Below are 12868 nucleotides of genomic sequence, written 5' to 3' on the forward strand. Positions count from 1 at the left end.
TAGTCATCAACATGCCTAAGATAATCAGTATGAGAGAATATACAATTTAAATAAAGAAGCCCTGATGGAGGGGGTATTTGGAAAAACATGAAAGAAACAAAAAATTGAAAATATGGAAAAGTTACAAAACTTGCTGGAAAAAGTCTTAGGTTTCCAACGAAATTTCTCAAGTTTCCCCGAAATTTCTCAGGTTTCTACAAAATTTCCTATGTTTTTCACAAAATTTGGAAGAAAAAAAATCTTAAGAACCAGCTAGGTTGAACCAGGTTTCAAGGTTTCAACAATTTTCGACGGTTTCGATCGAAACATGGGATTTTTTTCAGTCCTCTAGATTTTTGTTTCGAGATTCTCAAAATGAAAATTTTCGATGAATATTTTGCAAGTTTTGAAGGAATTTTGTTCTATGAGGCTCCTTATTGGGAAAACCTATATCGATAACACCCGGCTATTAATAAATCAAAGATAAGTACCGATGCAAGCTAGTTAAGCTGTTTTAAAAATACAATAATACCTTTGAACGAAAAACCTTCGTCATATATTTTTTCCTCCTCTTCTTTGACATCTTCTTCTTCCCTTAGAATATGGGATTATTGACACCGATAAATAAAAATTAAGATAAATAAAAATTAATAGAAACTAACCGTGTTAATAATGTGTTTAATTGATAAATTGGATAATTTAGAGGGTAGCATTAATTTTAGGTGCTATCTTAAAGGTGGCGTTGAAAATTTCCCAAGAAAAATTCATCAATGAAATAAGGACTAAGGAGGTCTTGGAGCTAAAATATCAATTATTTGGTGTCCATCTAATGAATAAGTTATAGTAATTTCATATCCCCTTTTATTTTTGTACTATTTTGCTTATTACGCCTCTCATTACAGTATTACAAATTACTCTTGCTCTTATTAATCCAAAAGAAAAACGAGAAGTTAAAGATTAATGTCATCAAATATTTTAGTCATAATCACAATTACTAATATTGTAGTATCAATTATTCTTATATACCTATTTTTAATATTATCCCCAAGGTTTAAAGTATCGGTATCGTATCGATCAAGTAATTTTAAAAGACTTGTCGTCCTGTATCGAGTATTGTATCACTCTAACTTATGTATTTTAATATAATTTAATGGAGAAACGTATCGAGATGTATCGTATCGGATGGGTCAAATATGGATACGTATCGACTAATATCGCATAATATCGTGAGATACTTTAAAGTTTAAACCTTGATTATCCGTACATTTTAAGGGAATATAAAGGAGGGAAAAACTCACTTACATCAATATTTAAATTAATTTTCTAATAACAAGGTTATCATTAACATATATTTTCCTTTAAGGGTTTGAGTGATAAATTGAATAACTCTGACATCAATTTTTTGATAATTCAGGGGTGTCTGAAAATTTCCCAACAGAAACATTCACTGTGTTGGTTCTACAATCTAGAAATCTAGAAAGAAAATCAAAAGGAGATAGAACTGATATATTTTACAATGAAATCAGAAAAACCAAGTTCTTGACGGAAGAGAAGAAAAGATTGAAAATCGAAATTCTCAAATACAAGCAAAGCCCTATTCGGCAGTTCCACGGCTTCATGTTCTCTTGTGATTATCAGACAGCGACCAATCGACTTTAACATAGAACAAACAAGCACACGCAATAAGATTCATTTTTTCCTTTTATGCCGTTAAGCTTTGCAACTTCAATTCGTTTTTGATGATATATTTGATGCGAAAACCTCTGCTGATCCAGATTTCGATTATTTATTCTTATCTGCTGCTCTGGGTTCCAGTTTTTCCTTCTGCCTCAATCAACCATGGAAATGGATTCGATGCCCAACGGGAATGGCAATTCAACCGCTGTAATTGAAGATGTGAAGGCAGCAGCAAGGACCGCTTCGATATCGTCGCAGTCGAGGATGACCTATTCGGCCGATTCGCTGAAACTGGAGAATCAATTGTTGAGGGTTCCCTTTGAGCATCTCAAGAAATCTATTAGAACCAATTACCGAATCGCCGGGAATGAGATGGGTTCCGTTTTCTCCACAGTTGATGTCATATCCAATGATGAAGCTGCTGATCGCATCACGAAAGATCAAACTGTTGATCGCCTAAACTCTCTTGTTTCCAGGCTGCAAGGTCTCAAAAGGAAGGTAACATTGAAGAATATGAGAGGGAATTAAAAGCAGCTTAACTTGAATTGTTTTGAATTTCTCCGTTTTCTTGTTTCTTAATTGTTAGATTTGGTAAATTCAGTTGGAAGAGGGCAGTCAGACCGAGGAGGTGCAGGTGCAGAGGTGTCGGGCTCGACTGGACCACTTACAGGTTTTCCAGACGGAGAACCCTCCTCCTGATTGGAACAACACACGCGAGAAGCGCTTTCTGGTAGATTACATGTTGCGTATGTCTTATTATGAAACAGCAGTGAAGCTTGCAGAAAATAGTAAAATACAGGTGATGTTTGTAGCCCTTCATATGGCTACCATGCTTGTTATATAAGGATGCTTCTGTCTCTGGATTGTCTATTTACTATCTGCAGCAGAAATTCTCTTTCACAGCCAGAAGAATTCAAACGATTAAGATATGGTTGGGAGTATATATGAGATGAGGATATTTAGATGGATGGGTTCCCAAGATTAATATGGATAGAATTTAAGGGAAAATGCATCGTGAGGGGTTGAATATTTTTCTGTTGACATGAAACAAAGAACAATAGTTACAGACATAGTATCATCTGAAGGCTGAAAAGGAACAAGATAAAGCCTCCAAAAGTTGTGGTCAGTTAATTTGACTTAAAAAAGAAAGATGTGGTCAGTTGAGGTCCTTGAGATAATTAGAAGGAATTTTATATTTTACACATGTTCACAAGACAAAGAGCGAATTTGGTAGGAAAGGTTTGAGAATAGGATTCATTTGACTATCCCACTAATATGAAGATAATGCTCTGTCGATTCATTTATTAATGACCTGCAGATTTGAATAGCATGGGTTTCTCCTTAAAAACTCTGTACCCTTCGGGTTTTTTGTTATGTAAACTTGAAGTTTTGGTGACCTGTTCATCCTGATAAATGCAGGTTTCCACACTCTTGTATGTATTAACAAGTAGTATCTTTCAGATGTGCCACTCTCCTGAGAATGTTAAGATCTTTTTGTTACAGGATCTCGTTGACATCGATGTCTTTCAAGAAGCCAAAAGAATTATTGATGCTCTTCAGGATAAGGATGTAGCTCCTGCCCTAGCTTGGTGCGCAGAGAACAAGTCCAGGTTGAAGAAGTCCAAGGTATATCCAGTTTCTTCTCTATTCCCTGACCTCTGCATTTTATTTTCTACTGTCCAGAAGGCCAGCTTATGGTTATTCAGTTATTTCCTTCTTGTCAGGTTTGTATTGGGTTCCAATAGTCATGGTAAAATGTTAATGAAAGTAGACTGTATGGAATACCAGCTTTCATTCCTTAGTGGATCGATGATCCCTATATTCCAGAACAAGCTTTGTGATAAGATAAGAATCCCCAAGCAACCCCACCCTCCAAAAAAACACTTCACTCTGCAATGCTGCCCAGGCTGGATTGATGGGGTTCTTTCTGCTTGTTGTTTTACTGTTGCTTCTGTTCAACAAATAATAGGATCTTATACAGTTAACAGAAGTTAAAGTGAGATCTCAATAGTTATGTTTAGATCCTTTATCTATGCAGGAAAATGAGTATGTCAGGACATACATGATAAGAATCTACTGAGTCCTTCTGAGCATAATAATGCAGCATAGAAAATTTTGTCACGGTGGAAGTTGTCCATTTGATAGACGATGTATAAACATTTAAAATTTGAGTGCAAGCCAATCTGGGATAACCTTAATGCAATATAGGAAGCTTTGGTCTTCAGCCCATAAAGGATAGGGTCATGCCCCCTTTTCTGTTGAAAGATTTATCAATGTATTTTCTTATTTTCTTCGAATTGGGATTTGGTTTGGACTTGATAGAATCAATGTTCTTTGTTCCTTCCAAAATTCAGTTGTATACTGAAGTAACCTGTTCTCTTCATATATCTGTTTAATATTGGATATTGTTGGTGATAGAGCAAGTTCGAATTTCAATTGAGACTGCAAGAGTTCATAGAGCTGGTACGAGCTGAGAACAACTTGCAAGCCATCAGATATGCTCAGAAATACCTTGCACCATGGGGAGCCACCCATATGAAAGAACTGCAGCGTGTAATGGCAACTTTGGCCTTTAAAAGTCAAACTGAATGTGCAACATACAAGGTAAACCTCATTAATATGATTTCCTTTTGTGTGTGTGTATCTATTGTTGTTTTAAAGAAAATGTGTTCCTATGGATATGGTTGGATTTGCATGTGTGTGTATCCATTGGAACCTTCACCTAAATGTTGAAGAGTGAGATGGGAGCAAAAAAAGAAGAGAAAGTAAAGGGGGTCTGACATTGGGGTTCATGGGGGGTTCTTCATGTCACTGCTGCCACCAAGTGAGCTCTTCTTTATCAACTTCTCCTTTTGTTTATCTTCTGTGACTGCAGCAGTGGCGATGCTGCTTTTGGTGTCAGTAGTGGTTCTGCTACTAGTACTGGTGCAGTGATGGTGGCAGCTGCTGCTGGAAATAATGTCTTGCCATGTCTTGTGGCAAGATATATAAACCAGTCAACTAATGACAATCCCTTGCTGTAGGGTTGTCTAAAACATCAGACTTAAGGTTATCTGATTCTCTTCAACCAGCCAAGCGATGGGGCTGTAACTGAGGTTGAGACAAGCCTTGCAAGGTAGTCCAAGCCTCCAAGTTTGGGCTTTATTTGGGTACCCAATATAAAGGTTGAGTTAAGTCACCAAATAAGAGAGGTTGGTGTAAATAGTCGCTTCTTGGATAATCCACGAAGTGGTTCTGGAAATAGATTGTATCTTGTAATCAGCAACAAACTGAGCTCTAAAAACTGATTGTGCAAACTCAATCTTCAATAAATCATAATAGGAAGCAATATCTTGCCCCTCAAGTTACAAGAAATAAAAAGTTAGCATTACAATCTTCTAAATATGGAACTATGAAGTTGAAACTAGGATTTATGAAATTTGGTACATGTAAGTCTTCTGGAACAGGACCATTGTTACTTCCTGGGGTCTTGGTTCCTCTTTTTCGATGAGCAGTAGATTGGTACCCCCTCCCTCCCCCGGGGGGCTTTGGTTAATGAATTATTCATTCATCCAAACAAACAAATAAAAAAATCTTCTGGAAGTGCAGCAGCCAGCCTCCTATCTTGTGGACCCCAGTGAACTCTTCTTGTCAAGTGATGCAGTCTTGTGCTCCCCTATTTTTTAGTACCCAATGGCCAGCTTTGTACTTAAAAAATGACAATGACAAAAGACTAACCTAATCCCTACAGTTTGGGTTTTGGTGACTCAGTAAACTCCTATAGAAAGGCTGGTTAGCCCTATGGCCCAGTGGTAGGTTATCCAATCGATAAGTGAACGAGTCCTCTTCTAATACTTCCCAAACAGCTTGTCTACAGCAAGATTAGCCTGTCAATTTAAGTTGTGTGGAGACTTGAGAAAAATGGTCTCACGGTTCTAGCCATCTTCAGATTTTTGTGTATATATATTTCATTCTTTGATAGGATTTCAAGGGGAATCCTAGGTTTGGGTCCTCCTGGTCCTGGGCTTTCAGTTCCTTATCCGATATCCTCTTAATCTACTAAAGATCCAAAACCTGTGTCTCTTCTTGCACCTTGTCCAGAAGAGGGAAGCCAAGGGCAAGTGAACAAGGAGGATTCAAACCAGGGATTCTTCTGAGATCTTATCTCATTCATTTCTCTGAAATTCCATGTCATTTATTTGAAAGTTAAAGGTTAAATGTAGATGATTAGCATTACTAGATATGTGCTTGTTAGGGGTTAGAGCTCCCTTGAATCAAGATAGTTTCCAGTGTTATGGACAGCCTGTATTGGTCATAAAATCTTACCATGTTTTGAAAAGGAGTGTCATGTTGCAAAGGATTTTAGATTATGGTCATTGATGAAGCCATATCCAATGTTGACATGTGCTCTTCTGTTAACAAGTTCCTATAAATGCAGAGAACTCAGTACTTTATTCTAAAGAAATAGCCTTGAAATAGCCTTCAGAATTAGATAGCCGTCTGCTTGTTTGATGGACCAAACATCCAGTACCGTTGTTCTTACGTTATCCTTTTAGGTCCAAAGCAACTGCCACTTTATACTAAAACCAGATCAATGCCTCCTATTTAGTTCAAGGTCTGTAACTTCGATGGTAGATTTTCCTGGGATTTTTTTCCCCTTGCAACGTAGGAGATTACAGAGTGCTGGTTATATCTTGAAACAAGGGTAAACAGTTCTCACTGTGTCTCTCACTGCATGTTAGATAATTGGAAACTGTCAGCTTGTTGAGATGTTAAGAGTTGCTGGAAGATAATCAGGTAAATGTATACAACAATAACTACTCAGCCTTGTCCCAATTCAATGGGGTCCACTATGTGGCTGCTTGCCTTCAAATCAGCTTCATTCAAGGTTACACTGGATACAAGGCGCCATTAATATCTTTTCTCACCGCTTCTCCTAAGTTTATTTTGCGTCTATGCCCTGCTCTTTTGGTTCCTTCAATTTGGATTAAATCACTACTCTGGACTAGGGCATTTAACGGCCTCCACCATGCCACCTCAAATGACTATCTTGTAGTTCATCATATATCAAAATATTTCCTAAACCAGCTTTAATATGATCATTCCTTTATCCTACCTTGTTTTGCCTCTTATCCATCTCAACATCCTCATTTCTGTTACACTTAAGTTTATTTTGCACACAGAATTTAGTATATACATGTAGGGAAGATTTTATGTGGGAGAGATAACAGAGCTCAGAGACATGCCAGCCTTCATGGTGAAGTGATGCTTTGATTTGTTAGAAGATACTGGTCAACTTAATTGTCTGGAGCAAATTTGTGTGAATTCAGCAAAAGTTGAATTTTTGCTCTGTATAGTATTTCATGTTTTCTAACGATTAATCACTTAATCTCAAGGAATTTTTGCTTACCTATTTATAGTGTCTTTTTGTCCCAATCCACTGAACCTGACTGACCCTATATGTTACTCGTTATCCATCATTTTTGAGGAAATAAAAAGTACGTGTAAGACGAAAAAAGATTTGATTTTCCCCCTTTTACATTGGTTTTAGAAGGCAAATCTGAGCCATGAAGTTCCACATTCATGGAGATTACCCTAACAGCAGTCTTGCGAACATTTGGTGACAAGGAACAGCTTTTGAGAGGCACACATAAGCAGCCTATATAGTGTGAATAGAACTTTAGGTGATCTTTTGTGTATCAGTCAAGAGAAAGATGCTGTTGAAATAAGATGAAATAAGATGAAATCAGAAACTTTGGGCTTATATTTTGTTTATTTTGAAATTAACTTTTGGGTCACTTCAATTGTTCCTTGTCGCCTTTTGCAGTTAGTCAATCTTACCCTTGTGAGCTGTAACCTGATGTAAGCTGTTAAGCTTCCAAATCCCAGCTTAACAGTGACCAACACATTCCCACTTCACTCAACCCTACAAGAATACACAGCAAAAACAGACTAATAATAGGAACAAGATGAACAGGATATCTTGATTAAGATTCACAGTAGAACAGCAACTATACTTAGAACAGCAGCAAAACAGTAATCAGCAACATAAAACTGTCCTACAACCTCCCAAGAGCAGCAGCTCTCCTCCTGCAAGTTCACCTTGCAGAAGTCCTTACAATATTCAACAAACTTATCTTCTCCTCTCAACTCTCAACATAACAATTTTCTCTTACGATTTCCCGTACTCCTCTCTTTGCACCTGGACTAACATTCCCTGCTCCATATCAGACCTCTACATGTGGCTGCCCCCCAAATCAGCCTGTGCTACCTGGCCACTCTGTCTCTAGCTGCTTTTCTCGTGGTCCCTCTCCTCTGCTGGAATAGCTGATCCCTGTGACACCTCCTCCTTTTGGGTGTACACTTGAGATACGAGGGGCCCATCACAAGCCCTGCTTTTATTGGGCCCAAGGAAGGATTGGGGTATGCTCTAACCCTAACAAGAATTTGCATGAAGTGGCCACCCTGAGATTTGAGCGCACATCTTAGTCCTCTATACTGGAATCCTGAGATTTTAACATTGGTGCCAGGTAATGGATCCTGTGTGAGACATTTCACTCCCCCCCCCCCCCCCCAAAAAAAAAAATCTTATGCCACAGACATCTCATCTCTGTCCTATTTGTTGCCTAACTGTATCATGGTCAATTATGATTTCATTTGCTTTCCAGTGGACTAAAGTCATGGTTCTGTCCCCAAGGATTTTGCCACTAAGAGGATTTTCTGCATTGTTTTTTTAATTTTTGTCTGAATTAGTATAGTAAATGTGATTTTGTTCATCTGTTGTACACAATTAATTACTGAACGAGGATAACTTGAGTCGTGCTTTGCAAAGGTTCTCTTTGAGGCAAAGCAATGGGACTATCTACTGGAGCACTTCAAACAGGAGTTCTGCAGGTTATATGGCATGACCGTTGAGCCTTTGTTAAATATATATTTGCAAGCAGGATTGTCTTCCCTTAAGACACCGTATCCTTGTTTGATTTTTGTAGTTCTTCTTTTTAATGTTTTTCCCCACCTGTATCCCTTTATTTTCTTAAGATTTAACAACCCCTTACTGTTGTAATTAGTTTACACATGATAAAATGATCAAATTTGAAGCATGGTCCAGTAGCTTTTACTGTGACTATGACATCAGGCCGTTTACATTACGCACCTTTGTATGCTAGTAAAGTCCCAATCATGCGCCAAGCGCAAAGCTGTTCTAGTGGTGAAACCAACGGCTCTTGGTGAAGAGATCGTGGGTCAACTCTTGCTGAGGCATATTAATATCCCAATCTCCCGGCTTAATAAAGCCCCTTTGTACCCCCCCCCAAAAAAAAAAAAAAAGAGTCCCAATCATGCCGAATTGCTGCTTGTGGTTTCTTAACGTATGTTAGATTCTGTAATAACAAAGACTGCCCCAAAGAAGATCCACTCTCGCAGGAAAGCTTCCAGAAACTAGCATGTCCATTGCCGTTCTCCAAGCAACATCATTCAAAACTGGTTTGCTACATAACGAAGGAGTCGATGGATACAGAGAACCCACCACTCGTCTTGCCAAACGGCTATGTTTATAGCACAAAGGTTTGCATCTTTAAAACAATGGAATTGGTGTGTTAGAACTGATGGATGCAATTTTATATTTCTTGTTTGTATTAATTGATTTTCTGTGAGAATGGCAGGCTCTTGAGGAAATGGCCAAGCCAGAACAATGGTAAAGTCACGTGCCCTAGGACACTCTTTGTCTGCAACTATTCTGAGCTTGCCAAGGCTTATATTTCATAGTCCATGTATATCCAGAACTGAGCCAGGTCAACAATGGCGCTCCTAAGTCCCAACAAATGAGAGCCAAATTTGATTGCATCTATTCTTTTTTTTTAATAAGAAGAAAAGTTTCATTAAATTAAAAGCACTTACAGCCATAATTTTGAGTTGCATTACCTGTTCCTATTAGTTCGGAATCAGATAGTGTTAACTTTTCAAACAAAACTTGGAGCATTGGGGATGGGAATTTGTCAAATATTACATGTTTGGTTGTCTTAGCAACCTTAATTAACATAGCTATTTGATGTAAAGGCCATGTTCCAAAATTTGGTTTTGGTAATAGATTTTGCAAGTCTTCTAAGTTGCACCAAATTTCCTGTATCCAAATCCCTTGTGTTGTTGCCTTATTCATCCCATATTGTATTCCAAAAAGAGCTGCTTCTAGCTCGTCCGGTATCTGCATGGTTCCAAAATCGATGGACTGTATATGTCCATTCATGTGCATCCCAATGCTCCATCCTGCCTTCTCTAGGTGCTGGTTAAGTACTCTTGCACATATTAAGACAATATTATTAGGTTTTGGGATGATATTGCATCAATTTAAAATCTGAAAGGTTAGGTTTTCTGTATTTGGGGTTGGAGAATTATGAATTATAATTTCATTTTTCTCTAGTTTAAGATTTGCAATCCAATGATTCAGGTTTTTTAACACCTTAAGAGGGTTAGGATTTTTTTGTTGAAAAGCTTTGAGATTTCTTTCCTGCCAAATGAAATAACAAGAGATAATAAAGACGGAAAGAAACCATTTGGATTTGGATTTATCCAAGTGGGTTTCAAGGTTTTGACACCAACTCAGAATTGACGAGTTTCTCCAATTTTCAGTTCGTAAGACCAGTGGTCTAGCAGCATGTATTCTTTTGGCCCATTCACATGATATAAAAACATGTCAATTTGTTTCACTCGCTTCTTTGCAGAGAGCGCATTCAGATGAACAGTTAGACCACTGGGCTAGTTTTGATCTGATTGGTATATCGTCATGCAGTAACCGCCAGAAAAACACCTTAAATTTTGGGTGTATGGGTAATTCCCAATAGAATTTCCATCACCGATAAGAGAGGTTCCCTAACGAAGAGAAACGCCTCTTGATTATCTCAGAAAAGGCTTTTTTCACTGTGAATTCTCCATTTGGAGAAAGCAAGGAGGACCATGAGTCGTCATGGTCCGACAAATTAATTGGTGTTGAAATGATGGAGATAAAATTAGGATGAGTTAGGAATATCTTCATGTTGATGCTTTGGATACTATTGAGGACCTCAACAACCGTTGCTTGACGTGGCCCTATTGAGAAATCATTTGTTGATGTTGGATCTGGCATTTGTGTTGGTAACCAAGGATCAAACCAGAAAGAAGTTTTGTGTTCCAGCTCAATTTTCCGTGTCACCATTGTTTTTAATTGAGGAATTATAGTCGTGAGACTATTCCAAATCAATGATTTTTTCTTTGCACCGACTTTAGGGTTAAAAAGAGATTGATTTCTGAAATATTTTGCTTTTAGGATATGAACCTACAAAGCATCGGGTTGAGTTAGTGTCCTCCATCCTTATTTCAGAAGCAACGTTGAGTTGTAATCCTCCATCCTCTTAAAACCCATACCTCCCAATGCTTTTGGCTTGCAGTATCTACCCCAAGCAATTAAGTTTAGTTGGTTTTTCTTGTTTGGCTGGCCATTCCAAAACCTTTGACAGATTGCATCTATTTTGGTGCATATAGTCTTTGGGAATTTCAAACATTGCATTTGGTGTAGTGCCATAGATTGTAGTAAAGCTTGCATCAAAACTCCTCTTCTGCGAAAGAGAGATTTGTTGCCTTCCAACAAGCCATCTTCTTGGTCATTGGCTCGAGCACAAATTGCAGAGTTTTTTATTTTCCTTTCCCAGCCATTAATTTTGTTATCAAATATGTTGTTTCTCCTCTTAGTTATGGTACCCGTAAGATAGAAAGTATTGCATTTATGTCCTCTCTAGGCACATTCCGGCTGAAATGAACTCCATGATTGCATCTATTCACATAGTACAAAGCAGGGGAGAAGCATCTCCTCTCTCACTTCATAGCCAAGTTGATCGCAATTCTTCTGTACAGTTCTATAGACACCATTTTCCCTTCGACCTTTTTTCTCCAGAGACAAACTCAGCTTTAATGTACAATACATTATATTAACTTCTCACTGGAAATTAAGCATTCTCATCTCTCAAGTCTCAATCTAGGGACAAGACTAAGACATCATCTCTCAATGAGCAAGAATTTAAACCAGCTTCCTGACAGGCAAGGCCTTGCAAAATTAGGTAGGTAAAAGGAAAACGTAAAATGCAGCAATTAGGTAAGTCAAATATATTATGTAAAGGAGAACAGTCTTTGAGAAAGTAAATCAAAGCATGCAGAGGTCTAGCATTCAAAAGAAATTCAATCTAGTTATATTGATTGCAACATCTCTACTTTAAAATTTTTACCTTGTTTCATGCTTAGGTATAAACCAATGGATATTCCCAAATTGTTCATTACCCATATTTCCTAAATGCTTTATGCAAAGAGGTTGAAATTGAAATTGATACAACATGGGGGACTAGTTGCATAAATTTAGCCAGGGAAATAGACCGTTCATTTCCTTGTACATGTATGACATGTGTCTTAACATCACATCAAAAAAGTTGTAATTAAATTAAAAAAGAATGATGTGACTTGTAAATAGACTTCAACCTTTTGATGTGATGTTGGGGTATATTTCACACATCTACAAGGAAATGTGGTCGATTCCTTGTCAAAAATGGATTGGGTATTAGTCGGATTGGCTGCCTCAAGGGAAGCACGATAGATGCCATCATAACCACCATCCATGGGATTTCCAACATCTCTATGACTAGGGTTACCGTAGTGGTTTATTTATTTTTATTTTTTTCTGGCAGGAGAAAAGGTGGTGGTCGCAGGCGGTGGATTTTGTTTTGCTTGCCGATAGAGAGTTATTTTTGTAAATTTGAAAAATTAAGTGAAGTTTTATAAAATAAAATAAATTTTATATTTCCCTTTGCCCATGGGCAAAATGATGATTTCAATCTCAAAGTTAATAGAAAATTAACATCGGATAACTTGTAATATTTCAAGTTTACAGATTGGGCAAACTGAAATATTGGTCACTAAATTGGACAAACAAGACTTTTATAACTAACTTGAGTAGACCAAATAAATAAATAAATAAAAACACACCAAGTTCTATTCTTCACGGTTCAGGAATCATGATTTAGAAGTATGATTTAATTAATGATCTTATTTTATTATTAGATAAATGAGAGATACCTTCCCTCTTGATTAACTGAATGAGCTAAATGATATTTATTTATCCTCGTAATATAATAATAACACTTACCTAAAACTGTGACAGCAACTTCTTTTTTTAATCATTAAATTTTTCAATTTTTTTCTGATAACCATTAATTTC

At 37.4% G+C, this 12868-nt stretch overlaps 1 pseudogene across 1 annotated transcript; it reads left to right on the top strand.

Moving 5' to 3' along the window:
- Positions 1-1380: 1380 nt before the first annotated feature.
- Positions 1381-9893, top strand: LOC149023365 (protein MAEA homolog; annotated as a pseudogene). The gene is made up of 7 exons (XR_016171523.1): positions 1381-2154; positions 2258-2455; positions 3160-3282; positions 4075-4260; positions 8468-8601; positions 9012-9198; positions 9297-9893. The product of XR_016171523.1 is annotated as a protein MAEA homolog (transcript).
- The last annotated feature ends 2975 nt before the right edge of the window (positions 9894-12868 follow it).

This window comes from Hakea prostrata, chromosome 2, assembly GCF_041222555.1.
Source record: "Hakea prostrata isolate BN-2017 chromosome 2, UWA_Hpros_2, whole genome shotgun sequence".
Lineage (NCBI taxonomy): Eukaryota > Viridiplantae > Streptophyta > Magnoliopsida > Proteales > Proteaceae > Hakea > Hakea prostrata.